A 16,454-nucleotide genomic window follows, 5' to 3' on the forward strand; every position below is an offset into this window, starting at 1 on the left:
TTAATACTTGATTACAATATTAAAGAGAGATTTGATTGATATTAACTACACTAATTATTGATAAGAAGAACATGCTCCTCTAATTAGACTAATGGGGTATTTATAGTGGAAATTAGGGAGGATGCATTAGGGTTAACTAAGGGCTAAACTAGTAATTACACTTTTTAGATTGAGCAAGGAGGAGCCGGTATTTTCCGAGAGAAGGGCTTCTTTCTTCGTAGCTTGGAGAAGACAATCCGTCTTGTCTGGAATCCGGGCGGAATAGGGTCGGGACGGGCGGATTCTGGCGTTGGAATCCGAGCGGATTCAGGGGAATCCGGACGGATTGTGGAGGTGGAATCCGAGCGGATTAGGGCAAAGCCGCTCGGATTGTGCTGCTGCGGGACGGACGGATTGGTGACAATCCGCTCGGATTATCAGTCAGCAACAAATCTTCTTCTTTTCTTCCCTTTTCTTCACAAATTCCTTGGGGATTTCCTTGGGGACTCAAGGATCCTTTCTCAACTTTGCGCTTCTACTATAATATGTACAAAGTCCTTCTAATCTTGTCTCTCCTTGATGCTTGGTCATTGAATTCGATCAATTTAGTCTCGTTTTGCCATGAAAATGCAAGATTCTTACTCCTTTCCTACCAAGGGATCAAAATCTCAAAGAATATGCAAAACAATGAACTAAAGATAAGAAATGACCCAAATAAGCACTAAAAAGCATGGGAACAAGGCTAATTCGGGGGCTAAATATGCGCCAATTATGGTCACATCAACAAGATATGATACGATATTATACAGTTGCTATATTTACGGATAAAACAGAATAATCTAAAGATATATTCACCCTAATACGTGATGCGTGTCTTTTATATAAGGTTTCCACCTCATTTTTACACGCATTTCTGTGCCTTTTACGTAGCATCTGGCTACAAATACCCCCGAATATTCTACTTTGGTCCGTTTATTGTAATTTGCAGGAATTGACCGAGGAGGAGCTAAATCGAGCCTTAATTGTCCTAATTGTATGCATTCATGGGAAATAAGGAGCCGGAGTTTAGGAATCTTACACTTGGAGGACGTATGAGCTGAGTTAAGGAAGATATTCAAGTCCTGATGCGCCTATATAGCTCGATCGAGTGCTTTAGTGCTCGATCGAATGCTTTATACACTCAATATTGGTCGATCGACCAGTTCATGGAGTCGATCGAGGAGGTTCAGCAGGCAGTGCTCGATCGAGAGGATATCCTAGCTCGATCGAGTGACTTGGACGTCGATCGAGTAATCATCTTACTCGATCGAGGGGATTTCGTGTGTTTTTGGTTTATTTCCGCCTAATCTTTTATGGGCTTTGGTAATCAGTCCATAGATTAGGTTTAAGATGTTTTTACAGTATAAGACTGAGGAGAACACTACGTTACTCCTATCTCTTTTACGACGTACATTTTCATCTGTTACTTTGGTCACTGTTCTTTTGGAATTCTACTCTCTACCTTGCTACTCGGATTCGGTATTATCAATTTAATTATTTCTTTATCGTATTTATTGTTTTTAATTCCTTTTCTCTCTTTACTTTATAATCGTTCAATCAATTAGATTATTCATCATGCTTAGTTTTAATTGTTTGGTCATTGCTATTGTTAATCTGACAAATATGAGTAGCTAATTTCCTATGCTAAGACTATAGGGGACCCATGATTTGAAGGGAGAGTAATCAATTTACTAGGTTAATACCGGTACCGTCTTTGTTGCTTAAATGCTACAAATAACTGTAATTGCCTAATTGAGTCGACGCAATTAGACCCTTATTCTTAGTGGACCTTGACCTGGACCGAAAGGTTGGAAGGGGAGACTGGTAGCGAACAATAGAGTATTGCAAAATGAGGGCGAAAGTTAAACTGTTTACACTTTAGGGTGAATTAAGGACCGAAAGGTGACGTTCGCTACCCCTTAGACTGTACCGCATTAACCTGAGATCTAGATTACTCGACCAGATAATTATGGTGAACCGCTTGTCTTAGCTATCCTCTTTTATCTGTTAATTCCTCCTTTTATTTCTCTTTTCCTTACTCTGTTAGTTTAGAAATCACAATTTATAAACTCCAAAATTGGTTACTTAGGCGAGCCTAGTTTTAGCAGTCAATTTCCTACCTCTCTGTGGATTCGACCCGACTTCCCTAGCTATATTATTTAGTTGGCCAGTTGGTTATTTTTGACAGGTACGCGACAGACGTGTCAAATTTTGGCGCCGTTGCCGGGGAGGTGGCGCATTTTGTTGCTTAAATTAAGTTTGTCTTTCGTCTCAAGGAATTCATTCCTTGAGGCTGATCTCATATTCTTTGCGAAGCTTTGAGTAGTTTTGCAGGTTAGTAGCCTATTTGCCAAAATGCCTACAATTACAGAGCATACAGAGCCATGTGGTAGATGCGGCGAGGAAGGGCACGATCTTTTTGAATGTACGGCAGGTGTGGAGCGTGCCCTTGCATATAAGAAGTTCAAGCAGGGAGTTCCTTTCTCCCAGTTATATGACGAGATAAAGAGCGTTTCTACCCTTCCTACACCGGTACCACGACCGGTCTCTCCCTCTTCAAGAGAAGAAATTGCCGAGTTGAAATCCATTATGCTGAGTATGTCACAGAAATCTGATACGGTCATATCGGAATTGAAAGAACAAGTCGCACAGTTGACACAGGCGACGGATCAAGCCAAGTTTATTCCAATTTGCGATCCAGTCAGTGCAATGAACTTCCAAAATGACCCTCCTCATGAAGAAGACAAAATATTGGCAGCTAATGATGATTCAGATGATGATTTAGACGAGTTCTTGCAGGAAATACTTGCTGCGTGTGCAGTAACCACTCGATCGAGCAACTCATCTACTCGATCGAGCGGTTCCAATCATCCAGTCACTCGATCGAGTGACACTGGCGGTCGATCGAGAGACCATGCTGAAGAAGACACTCGATCGAGTGTCAAGATAGGTCGATCGAGTGATATTGAAGAAGAAACTGGTCGATCGACCAGTAAAGGTACTCGATCCAGTGCATTAAGTGGCGGAATTCCTAATTCAAAGATCTAATACCGCCACCGTGTCATCTTCCCTCGCCGTGGAGACGTCACGCGTTGATAAGGGTAAAGGAAAGGCTGCGGGACCACTTATCGCTACCAGGGTACCCTTCCCAAGTCGTCTGAAGGACGCAAGGGTCGAGCAACAAGATGCGGGTAAGTTCGTGGACATCGTGAAGAACCTTCGTGTAATGTCCCTTTTTCTGAACTTGTTACTCAGGTCCCTACTTACGCTAAGTTTATGAAGGATATTGTGACGCGTAAGAGGAATTTGAGCGAATTTGAGACGATTTCATTTATGGAAGAGTCTAGTAACCTACTGTTAAATAAGGCCCCTCCAAAAATGAAAGACCCGGGCAGCTTTTCTATTACCTGTGTCATAGGTAATTTGGTTATTGATAACGCCCTTTGTGATTTAGGTGCTAGCGTCAGTGTCATGCCCCTTCTTGTTTGCAAGCAATTGAAGATGAGTCACTTCAAGGTGACTAACATTACCCTACGTATGGTGATAGATCTCGTTAGGAGACCTTTAGGTGTCTTGGAGGATGTGCCTGTGAAAATAGGCAAGCTTTACATCCCCGTAGATTTCATTGTTTTGGATATAGCCGAGGACACCCGGACCCAAATTATTTTAGGAAGACCGTTCCTTTGTACAACCAAGGGCCGTTATTGATGTCAGACAAGGGCGTCTGACTCTTGCAGTAGGGGATGACGCTATCACATTCAGTTTGCCTAGCACTTTAGCCCACCCAATGATAGAGGACACTTGTTATTCGGTCGATATCATTGATGAGTCTATTTATGACTTCTGGTCGGGTTCTTTTATGAAGGACCCACCGGAAGCTCTCATGCTTTTTGATGAGTGTGCGAGATAGCCCGAGAGGACGATGACGCTGCGTGGGATTTGCTTGTTGATGATCTAGATGAGCACGAGGGAGAGCAGGTGGAACAAATGATCAGCACTCTTTGCTCCATTGAGGTAAAGGTACCGGAACGTAAGCCTCTCCCATCTCATCTTAAATACGCTTTTCTAGACGATACAGAGCAGTATCCAGTCATTGTTAGTGCCAAGCTTAGTGATGATCAGCTAACCTCTTTGTTAGCTGTACTTAAGAAAAACAGGAAGGCAATGGGTTATTCACTGGATGATATCACGGGGATTAGTCCCGATATTTGTATGCACAGGATAGAGCTGGAGGAGGATCATAAACCTTGCAGACAAGGTCAGGGTCGGTGAACCGTAAGATGCGGATGTTGTGATGGCTGAGGTAATGAAGCTGCTGGATGCAGGTATCATCTATTCGGTAGGTAATTCTAGATGGGTAAGCCCAGTACAGGTAGTCCCGAAGAAAGGAGGGACAACTGTAGTTAAGAACGAGAAAAATGAATTAATACCTACCCGAGTAGTGACCGGTTGGCGGATGTGCATAGACTACAGACAGCTGAATGCCGCCACTAAGAAAGACCACTTACCCCTTCCTTTTATTGATCAAATGGTAGAAAGGTTAGCCTCTCATAAATTTTTCTCGCTATTTAGATGGGTATTCGTGGTTCTTTCGCATCCCTATCCACCTGCACGATCGTGCCAAGACTACATTTACCCGTCCTAAGGGTGTTTTTGCGTATCGCGAGAATGCCTTTTTGGTCATGCAATGCCCCCGCCACCTTCCAAAGGTGTATGATGGGGATATTTTCGAGTATATTGAGTCTATCATGGAAGTTTTTATGGACGATTTCAAAGTGTATATGGAAGTGATTTTTCCGATCGTCTATCTAACCTTGAGAAATTGTCAGCAGACGTATTGAGGTTAACCTTGTCTTTGAATCGGGAGAAGTGCCACTTTATGGTCAACGAGGGAGTTGTCTTAGGGCACTTGGTTTCTGATAGGGGAATAGAAGTTGAAAAAGCAAAGGTGGAAGTGATTCAAAGAATTACCACCTCCTGTTAATGTTAAGGGGGTGAGGAGCTTCCTTGGTCACGCGGGCTTTTATCGCCGGTTTATCAAGGATTTCTCCAAAATTGCTAAACCACTTACACAAATTGCTTAAAAGATGCCCCTTTTGTGTTTATTGACGCTTGTCTTTCTCGCTTTAACAGTTAAAGCAGGCCTTAGTCTCCGCGCCGATCATACAACCTCCCAATTGGGACCTGCCGTTCGAGATCATGTGCGACGCGAGTGACTATGCACTAGGAGCGGTGCTAGGCCAGAGGAAAGACAAAGCCTTGAATGCTATTTACTATGCGAGCCGAACTCTGGATGAGGCTCAAGTGAAGTACACTACCACTGAGAAGGAGCTTTTAGCCGTAGTTTATGCCTTAGAGAAGTTTCGTACTTATTTAGTTGGGTCGAAGTCACTGTTTTTTACCGACCATGCAGCTTTGAGGCATCTCCTTGCCAAGAAGGAGGCTAAACCGCGGCTACTTAGATGGATACTCCTTCTTCGAAGTTTGACCCGCAGATCAAGGATAAGAAAGGGGCCGAGAACGTTGTAGTTGATCACTTGTCGCGATTGATGCGACAAGAAGGGGAAGATTCTCTACCTATTGATGATTCTTTTCCTGACGATACTTTAATTGTTGTTATATCGTCTATTGTTGACCAGGAACCCTGGTATGCGATATAGCTAACTTCGTTGTCGGTGGCAAGTCGCGCCCGACCTTTCTTCTCGCCAGAAGAAGCGTTTTACGATAACGCTAAAAGATTTCGGGATGACCCTTACTTGTTTAAGGAATGTGCCGACGGTCTCTACAGACGGTGTATTCCGCAGTGGGAGACCAAAATAGTCCTGGAAGGCTGTCACTCCTCTTCATATGATGGTCACCACGGTCCATCGCGCACCGTGGCTAAGGTACTTCATCTGGTTTTTGGGCCTTCTTTGTTTGCTGACGCCAAGTCTTTTGTTTCAGCTTGTGATGCATGCCAACGATCAGGGAATATTTCGAAGAGACATGAGATGCCACAAAACGGCATCCTAGAGGTTGAGGTTTTCGATGTCTGGGGCATTGATTTCCAAGGACCGTTCCCGTCCGGAAAGGTAACAGTACATTTTAGTAGTCAGTAGACTATGTGTCAAAATGGGTTGAGGCAATTGCTTCACCTCATTGTGATGGTAAGACCGTGATAAAAATGTTCAAAAAGATCATATTCCCCCGCTTTGGTGTCCCTAGGGTCGTCATTAGTGATGGGGGATGCATTTTAAGGAAAAGAAACTCACTTCCATACTGTCTAGAGTTGGTGTCCAACACCGGCGTGGTTTGGGGTATCATCCCCAAACTAGTGGTCAGGTAGAGGTCTCTAATCGCGAGCTGAAGGAGATCTTGTCTAAAGTAGTTTCTAAATCACGGAAAGACTGGAGTCTTAAGCTAGATGACACATTATGGGCCTATAGAACTGCCTTTAAGACACCAATTGGTGCATCACCTTATAGGTTAGTTTATGGGAAATCGTGTCACTTACCTGTTGAGCTGGAATGTAAGGCCTGGTGGGCAATTCGTGAGCTTAATTATGATCCTAAGCTGTGTGGTCAGAATCGTCTTTTGCAGCTAGATGAATTGGAAGAGTTTAGGCTTAATGCCTATGACAGCTCGCGCATTTACAAGGAAAAGACGAAGAGATGGCATGACAAGAGAATCTTACCTCGGGAGTTTCATGTGGGGCAGAAGGTGTTGCTTGCTCAATGCCCGTTTGAGACTATTTCCTGGCAAGTCAAGTCCGTGGACTGGTCCATACACGGTGACAGCTGTCACCAAATTTGGATCCGTGGAGCTTGAAGATTCCGAGGGTCATAGATTCAAGGTGAATGGCCAATATGTGAAGCACTACCATGAGGCGAGTGAAGCGGACAACCGCGTTGAAGTCCTGCGCTTCGACGAGCTCGACGCGCCGCCACTTGATACCGAAAGGTCGTGCGGGACCTCTTAAACCAGCGCTCTCCGGAGGCAGCCTGTTTTTTTTTTTATTATTATTATTTACCTTTGTTGAACTATTTCAATTTCTATAGGCTTACGTTGAACTTTGTACGCTGTATTTTGAACTCCATCTGCATTTCCCTTGTTCTAGTGCGTGTTTGCAGGTTAAAACAGCTCGATCGAAAGATTGTGAGCTCGATCGAGCGCTTTCTGAGGGAGATTCCACTCGATCGAGTGATCACCATACTCGATCGATCACAACCCATAGCACGCCTACTCGATCGAATGGCCTCCCACTCGATCGAGTCCATCCATGCTGCAAACGTTCGATCGAGCTGTTCCAAGTGTTCGATCGAAGGGGATTGACTTCCAGCCGCTACTTTACGTCCATGGAGCCACTGTTTGACTTTCTTTGACCTCCCATGTTCATGGTCGGTTTGGGGAGGTCCCGCTATATGACGTTTTGTAAGTTTTCCGACTCCACTTTTCCTTTTCTTTTTAGTTTGCATTTCTTTCCCTATTTTTGGTACAATGAGGGCATTGTACGGTTTTGTTTGGGGAGGTATGCATCCATATCTGTGTCTGCATGTTTCTTGCATTTTTGCTTGCACGTTTATTTATTTCCGCATGCATTGTTGTTTTAATTACTTCATATAAAAATCATAAAATTCAAAAATTTTCAAAATTTTCATGTTTAAATTGAGTCGGAACGTTTGAACATTGACGCTACTTTGAATCCTCACTTGAGCCTGGCATATTCTTGACATTTAGCTGGCATGTTTATGTGCATAATCTACGAGTTTTTGTTTCTCTCTTATCTGAACGAATAGACTTGATTCTTTATGTCAGCAAGCTACAATACATTCTGAGGTTAGAGCTTTACAAACTGGTGACATTCATGACCAGTTTCATTTAGGATGTGAGTAGTACTCTCTTTAAGACATGTAACATCAATTTGCATAAGCATGAGTCTAGTCTTCTTAATACCTGTATGCATTCGGTCGGTGGATGGTGACACGTGTTAGGAGAGGCAGTTCCCCTTGTTTCATTCTACCCATGAACCTCACATAGCCAAATTGCCTTTTTGTACTATCAACTACTTTCTATAATATTTCCTACCCTAGCTGAGCTAGTAACGAGTAGTTTTTGGAATGTGTTATTGCAATATGGTTATTTCATCTGATTTCAGAAGATGGTGGAAGAATTGAAGGGAAAGAAAAGAAATCGTAAAAAAAAAAAAAAAAAAAAAAAAAAAAAAAGAAAGAAAAAAAAAACGAAAAAAGGAAAGAAAGCGAAAAAAAAAAGACAGAAAAATTCAAATGAAAAAAAATGAGAATGAAAGAAGAAAAAAATGAGAATTGCACATTGTTTCACACTCCCATGCCTTATTTATATTTTATGGGGAGTTGACGGCTTTGGATGTTTGGTGAGTTTAGTGCATAATTTTGCACCGTTTCATCTTGCTGTTATAAGTACGAAGTTGGGATGCAGTCTATTTTTGGATCCGTTGTTGCTAGCCTAGCTATTAACCCCACATATCCAAATTCATTTTGGCCCCTTCTTACCCATTACCTCACTAACCCAAATGTAAGTCCTCGGCACGTGTCTTGGTCACTAGTATGGTTGGAATGCGTATGTACGGTTGTAGAGACTTTATTCATGTTAACTGCATGCATGTTCTTATAGGTCGAGTTAGGTGAGTGTCTTGCTTTTTCCTATCTTTCACATACATCCTCGCCTTGTACCTGATTTTGAGTGACGAGCGACCCGTGAGAGTCCGACATCTTTGAATCTTGCAAGGTCGACGGTTGATAAGCTTGAAACATTAATTTAACTCGTTTGCACTTCTCGCTTGCCACCTTGTCATTTTGTTGCATTAAATTGGTTCTAGTGGATGATTTGTAGCTGATGCGTTGGTCCCGTTCTATTGTTCACCCTTAGTTGCATTCATATTTGCTTGGGGACAAGCAAAGGTTTGGTTTGGGGAGATTTGATGCGTGTCTTTTATATAAGGTTTCCACCTCATTTTTACACGCATTTCTGTGCCTTTTACGTAGCATCTGGCTACAAATACCCCCGAATATTCTACTTTGGTCCGTTTATTGTAATTTGCAGGAATTGACCGAGGAGGAGCTAAATCGAGCCTTAATTGTCCTAATTGTATGCATTCATGGGAAATAAGGAGCCGGAGTTTAGGAATCTTACACTTGGAGGACGTATGAGCTGAGTTAAGGAAGATATTCAAGTCCTGATGCGCCTATATAGCTCGATCGAGTGCTTTAGTGCTCGATCGAATGCTTTATACACTCAATATTGGTCGATCGACCAGTTCATGGAGTCGATCGAGGAGGTTCAGCAGGCAATGCTCGATCGAGAGGATATCCTAGCTCGATCGAGTGACTTGGACGTCGATCGAGTAATCATCTTACTCGATCGAGGGGATTTCGTGTGTTTTTGGTTTATTTCCGCCTAATCTTTTATGGGCTTTGGTAATCAGTCCATAGATTAGGTTTAAGATGTTTTTACAGTATAAGACTGAGGAGAACACTACGTTACTCCTATCTCTTTTACGACGTACATTTTCATCTGTTACTTTGGTCACTGTTCTTTTGGAATTCTACTCTCTACCTTGCTACTCGGATTCGGTATTATCAATTTAATTATTTCTTTATCGTATTTATTGTTTTTAATTCCTTTTCTCTCTTTACTTTATAATCGTTCAATCAATTAGATTATTCATCATGCTTAGTTTTAATTGTTTGGTCATTGCTATTGTTAATCTGACAAATATGAGTAGCTAATTTCCTATGCTAAGACTATAGGGGACCCATGATTTGAAGGGAGAGTAATCAAATTACTAGGTTAATACCGGTACCGTCTTTGTTGCTTAAATGCTACAAATAACTGTAATTGCCTAATTGAGTCGACGCAATTAGACCCTTATTCTTAGTGGACCTTGACCTGGACCGAAAGGTTGGAAGGGGGAGACTAGTAGCGAACAATAGAGTATTGCAGCGAGGGCGAAAGTTAAACTGTTTACACTTTAGGGTGAATTAAGGACCGAAAGGTGACGTTCGCTACCCCTTAGACTGTACCGCATTAACCTGAGATCTAGATTACTCGACCAGATAATTATGGTGAACCGCTTGTCTTAGCTATCCTCTTTTATCTGTTAATTCCTCCTTTTATTTCTCTTTTCCTTACTCTGTTAGTTTAGAAATCACAATTTATAAACTCCAAAATTGGTTACTTAGGCGAGCCTAGTTTTAGCAGTCAATTTCCTACCTCTCTGTGGATTCGACCCGACTTCCCTAGCTATATTAGTTAGTTGGCCAGTTGGTTATTTTTGACAGGTACGCGACAGACGTGTCAATACGCCCCCGCAGTTGGAGCGGGAGGAGGCCGGACGCTCAAGCTAGATCGAAATATATTAAAAAGAAAACGAGGAAGTCCTTTGGTAAAAATATCAGCATAATGATATTCAGCAGGAACATGAAGGACTCGAACAAGACCAACTTGAACCTTTTCGCGCACAAAATGTATGTCAAGCTCAATATGCTTCGTGCGCTGATGTTGTACGGGGTTGCCAGCAAGATAAACAGCGGAAATATTATCACAATAAATAATAGCAGCTCGTGAAATGGGAACCTTAAGTTCAAGCAATAAATTGCGGAGCCAACTTGTTTCGGCCACAGCATTAGCAACTCCACGATATTCGGCTTCTGCACTAGATTTGGAAACGGTGGCCTGACGCTTAGAGGATCACGACACAAGATTGGCACCAAGAAAAACACAATAGCCCGATGTAGAGCGACGAGAATCAGGACACCCACCCCAGTCGGCATCTGAATATGCAGTAATATTTAATGAAGATGATTTAGAAATGCCAAGGCCATAAGCAAGTGTACCTTTCACATAGCGCAACAGTCGCTTCAAAAAATGAAGATGTGTTTCACGTGAAGCATGCATGAAAAGGCAAACCTGCTGAACTGCATAGGCAATATCGGGTCGGGTAATATTCAAATACTGGAGAGCCCCAGCCAAGCTGCGATAAAGAGTGGGATCAGAGATTAGAGGGCTGTTAGAGGCACTGAGCTTTGAACCGACATCCACGGGAGTGGTCGTGGGATTGTAGGAGGACATTGACGCGTGGCTCAAAATGCTCTCAGCATATTTTCCCTGTGACAAAAATAAACTCGATCCGGTGCGAGTAACAGTGATGCCCAAAAAATGATTAAGAGAACCCAAGCCTGTCATAGCAAACTCCTGCAACAGAGAGGTAAGAATACGCTGCAAGAGTGTCGAACTAAAAGAAGTTAAAATGATATCATCCACATATAAAAGAATGTATGCCATGTCAGGAACAGAATGATAAATAAACAACGATGTGTCATACACTGCTTCGAAAACCCTGCGAAGTGACAAAGGTAGCAAATCGCTGAAACCAGGCACGCGGGGCGTGCTTAAGCCCGTATAAGGACTTGCGCAGGCGACAGACTTGAGACGGGGCATATTTATCAAAAAAACCCGATGGTTGATGCATATAAACTGTCTCAGCTAAATCACCGTGTAAAAAAGCATTTTTAATGTCAAGCTGGTGAATGGGCCAAGAACGAGAAACAGCCAAGCTAAGAACAGTACGAATAGTAGTCGGTTTGACAACCGGGCTAAAAGTCTCATCACAATCCACTCCTACCTGTTGAGATTTTCCGTTAACCACAAGGCGAGCTTTGTACTGTTGTAGTGAACCATCGCTATGAAATTTGTGACGATATAACCAGAGGCAACGAATGACATTAGCATCACTAGGGCGTGGCACCAAATCCCAAGTGTGATTGTCCTGAAGTGCAGGAAATTTGTCCTGCATGGCAATAGTCCAATTCGGGTCACGGAGAGCCTCGGTGGGGGATTTGGGTAGAGGTGAGATGGCAGGGGGAGGAGCGGCTATGAAGGATTTTGGTTTTAAAATTCCGTTCATAGCACGGGTGGACATTTGGTGTGGGCGAGATAGGTTCGGGAGAGGTGGAGGAGGTGGTGGCGTTGGTTTGGGAGAAGTGTTGTGGGTGACGGGTGAAGTGTCGGGTTGGACATGAGAGGTATGCGGAGTAGTGGGTGTAATGGGTGATGAAGGGCTATTGGCAGGAGGGGGAGAGGAGGGGGGAGTGGCGGGTTGGGTAGTCTGGTCAGGCTGGGTGGTTGGGGTAGGCTGAGTGGTCTGGTCAGGCTGGGCGGGTTGGGTGGCGGGTTGTAGGTGGGGCGTGGGGGAGGCAATAGTTTGGTAGAGGAGAGGTGTTGATACCCGTATCCGTCGATATTGGAATTTATAGAGAACCCAACAAACACCCGATGATGATAGGACACATGTATTCTTTAGTTGTCATTGTCATTATTTGGAGCTCGTTTTACGATGTAGAATGGGCGTCGTCGATGAAGTATTTTATTAATTTAAATGATATTTAAATTAATGTTTTTTAAGTGAGTTCATTTTATTAATTTAAATGATATTTAAATTATAGCTTTTTTTAGGTGAATTCAATTTATTTTATTTTATTTTGAATTTATTTTCCCAAGTTTATTTTATTGAAAATAAAATAAATATTTGATTTGAAAAATCATTTTATGAGTATATTTGATTTGAAAAGTCATTTATTTTAATGTGTTAATTGATTTGAAAAATCGATTTAAAAATCGAAAAGAACTCGTTTCAACCGCACGTTTTTGAGCTCGATTTTAGCTCGGTTTTTGAGCCCGTCTTCTTTACGAGTTGGCACGAATATCGAGTACACTAATCAACCTAAGCCTCCACCCATCCAACCCCAGTTCGAACCCCATAACCATGGCCCAAATCCCGTCCCAAATCACCCCCAACAGCCCGCAAAAACACGAAGCAGCCCCCCCTGTTTTGCAGCTCAATCCCGAGCCCAAAACCCGCTCCAAATACCACCAAAACCCGTGCCCATTAACCCTAAGCCATACCCTAATATCCTACCCATATTACCTTACCTTAAACACCAAGAAAACCCCCCATACAAACCCTAGAAAACCCCCCAAAAGCTGCTGGACAGCAGCTATGCTCAGCCGAGCCCGTCTGCCTCTCCTCTCTTTTACCCTACTTTAACTCCTTATAAATACCCACCCTTCACCATACATTCATTCCTATAAGTTCTCTATACATACAACCTTCATTCACAAGCTTTAAACCCCAGAAACAAACCCTAATTGCCTCTAAAAAACCCTCGACAAAACCGACATACAAACTGAGAATCAGTTTGTGTGTCCTCTTTAAAACCCTTCGTTCTCCCTTCAAACCTCCATCAAAACTCGAGTTTCATGTTCCTAATTAACCATATAACATCCATATACACATTAGACAAAGATTTACGAGCCAAATTGCCCTTGAGAGTACACGAAATCCCTCGAAAAACAGAGTGTTATACACTCTGTTTTTGCGGTTTGTTCCTGTCTGTCCAGTTCTGTTTGTGCTCGTTTTTCGTGCCCAATAACTCAAAACGAGCAGGGGTTGTTTTAAGATCGCTGTTCTCCTCTCTTTCTAGTTTTCAAAACATCTTTTAAATCGAATTTTCACCGTGAAACGAGAGAGAAATCGCTGTTTGAAAGTTGCTGTCCAGATTCGATAAAAACGTGTTGTTTGCTTTGTTTCTTCGTCGACGACGGCCTCTCGAGATAAAATCTACCATCGATTACGACTCAAGACGGTGTCAACGATACATGTAGGTTGAGGGTGCATCAAATCCTCCTCTTTCTCTCTTTTATTTCGTTTTTTTATGTTTGTTTTTTATAGTTTGTTTTTATTCGTTTATCGTTTTTGTTTATCGATTGTTTAATTAACTATGAAACTAGTTTAGTCCGAGTATGAGTTAAACTACCACCATGAACACCCGCGTTGACTTGAGATGGGAAAGAAACCGCTACATCAGTCGGTCGTACACCCCCGTCTCATTTACATATCCTCGTGTTCAAGGTAGGGCATTAATAAAACGATTTCTGACTTCGTTCTTCGCTTTTGACCCCTCCTTTGTTTCGTGTGATTCGACCCACCTTAGGACCATTCACATGTTAGTTTGACCTCTTATTGTTAACATATAACTTATTTAGACGACATTCGATCATTTAAATAACCTAATTAGACATGTTAGGGTGCTTCGACATAGCTTTTAAAATCAATCGACAATTCTCAGAACTTAATGAACGCATCTCTCTCTTTCACCTAATTTCTCGCTAGTATAAGAGTGCGTGACTAGCACCTTCTTTTTAACACTCGACGAGTTAATTTAATTAGCGAACTTGACCTAATTTGACCCCTTAGGCCGTGTAGAACACCCGGTTTTAGGCGAAGCCTTCTGACCTCTTTTGTCATCGATTTCTAATGTATTTTCCGCATCGCTTTGCAAATCCATCTAACTTAATGAATCTAACCTAGGAACTAGGATAGCCGTGTATGAGGTCGTGTTTGGGCCGTGTCTTTTGTATCTCTTTTCTCGTTTTTTTTTTTTATCTTAGTCTCATTGTTTATATCTTGTAATCAATTTGTGTTTATCGAGTCGCGTTTTGTAACTTGTTTGTAATTAGTTCTCCTTTATCGAGTCAAACGATTTCTAAAAACCTTAGTTTTGTTTAGTTAGACGGTTGTGCCCCAATGCAAGTAGGAGCGTAGTAAATCGCATGTTGTTTAAAGCAACATGGCCCGATTTATGCTAATGCATGCTTTGGTGTGTGACCCAATGTCTAATTCGATAAGATTAAGTGAAAGCACACATTATGAGGAGTGACCCAAGGCCGTGAGTCATGTAAGCCGTGGGCACCCCTTTGTGCACGTTTTCCTAGGCCGAATGGCCGTGTAATGTGTCGTGTATGGTGTCGTATGTAGCAATTGTATTTAGATCGAGTTGTATCTTTAATTTATTGTTGTGTCGGCATGAAATGCCTGGTTTGTAATAGGTAGATCCCACGGCTCCCCCATTCCCCCTTAAGCCTTGTTTGCTTTGTTTGTATGTTGTTAGATTAATCAACCCACATGCTAAATTACAACTTTGACAAAGTTAGTTTAGTTGCATCTAAAACGACATAGAAATTGTTGTCACATGTTAGGGTTTAAAACGATGTTTGCATATCATATATCGTAGTAGCTATGACCTTGTTTGAAATCCGACACTTGACTTAGTAGAGGCCGTTATCGACGGGCGGGGTTAGGTGTCCTTATGGGCTTCCTAACACGTACCCTCACCCCTTACTCAAGATCTATGGTTTGTGGATCCGTCTAAATACCATTGGATTACGAGAGTCATTCAAATCGAGTGATATAGGGTACAAGTCTTTATCTCTAATCACTCGTAGTCGATTGGCTTTATGCTTTTCGATGAAAGGTGTAAAGTTGACTTGAACGGTTCCAAGTTCCCATAAAACTTGGTGGTGACTCTAATATGTCTTAATTCGATTCGAAAGAACCTCGAGTCGATTATGCCTAGTGTGGATCCCGCGGACGCAGTTCCCGAGGGCCTTGTCCACGATTTGGCGACTCACTGGGAAAAGAGGACTAGTTACACTTTGTTTCTAGGGTCTTTTCCTCCGAGGTGAAACTTGAAAAGAAAGTGTTGGAAAGTAAAACATTACTCATAGTGCTACGATTCATGCATAAACCCTTAAGGATTTTCCCGGGCCGTCCCAGCGTTTCTTTGTGATGCGTGGGGGGCGACGTCCCACTATGCTAGGAAGCTGCACATTGCTCGCTTCCACTTCACCTCGCGTGGTTCTTGATGGTGGGGATGCTCTTCTAGGTACTTTACCTTAAGGCCCTTGCTCTATAAGACCGCAAAAGGATGGAGGGCATAGACCTTCTTATAGAAGACTTGCCGAGACTTAGAGATGTCTAGGAGCATACATCCTTATAACATGAGAATGACAATGTGCAAGGTGTTTTCCCGAGTCTTTTCAAAATTTTCCATGTCTATTTCAAAACCGAACTTTTGAACAACTCACTTTCAAACTTAGCATGATTTTCAAAACGCGGAATGCTGCCCAAATAGGACTAGAAATTTCGGCCAAAACGAGCTTTTATAGCCGGCGTGCTGCCCATTTCAAATCTCATTTTCAAATCAATCCTTCGTTTTTCAAAATCAATCCAAAATGCCTCTCGAACCTCAACCAAGCATGAAATGCGTCGAGTCGTGTCCGGGTCATGGCCGTGTTAGGCCGGGTGTGTTTCATTCTAAGAGTCTAGAACACGACCTTGTTGGGTCACCCAAGCTCACCTCTTGGGCCTTGAGTCATGTTGGTCGACCATTTGGTCTAGGATAGTCCACAAGAACGCCCAAGCTAGGCCATTTGGGGCGTTTCACCCGAACCTATGGGCTATGTTAGTCCAATCATGGGTTTAGTCACACCGAGTCCAGTTTAGAATCGTGCTATAACAGTTTGAGTCATGTCGTTTTGCCGAGTCTAAAATGAACCAAGGTCTAAATCCAACCGTGAGT

Source organism: Silene latifolia, chromosome Y (assembly GCF_048544455.1).
Source record: "Silene latifolia isolate original U9 population chromosome Y, ASM4854445v1, whole genome shotgun sequence".
NCBI classification, from domain to species: domain Eukaryota; kingdom Viridiplantae; phylum Streptophyta; class Magnoliopsida; order Caryophyllales; family Caryophyllaceae; genus Silene; species Silene latifolia.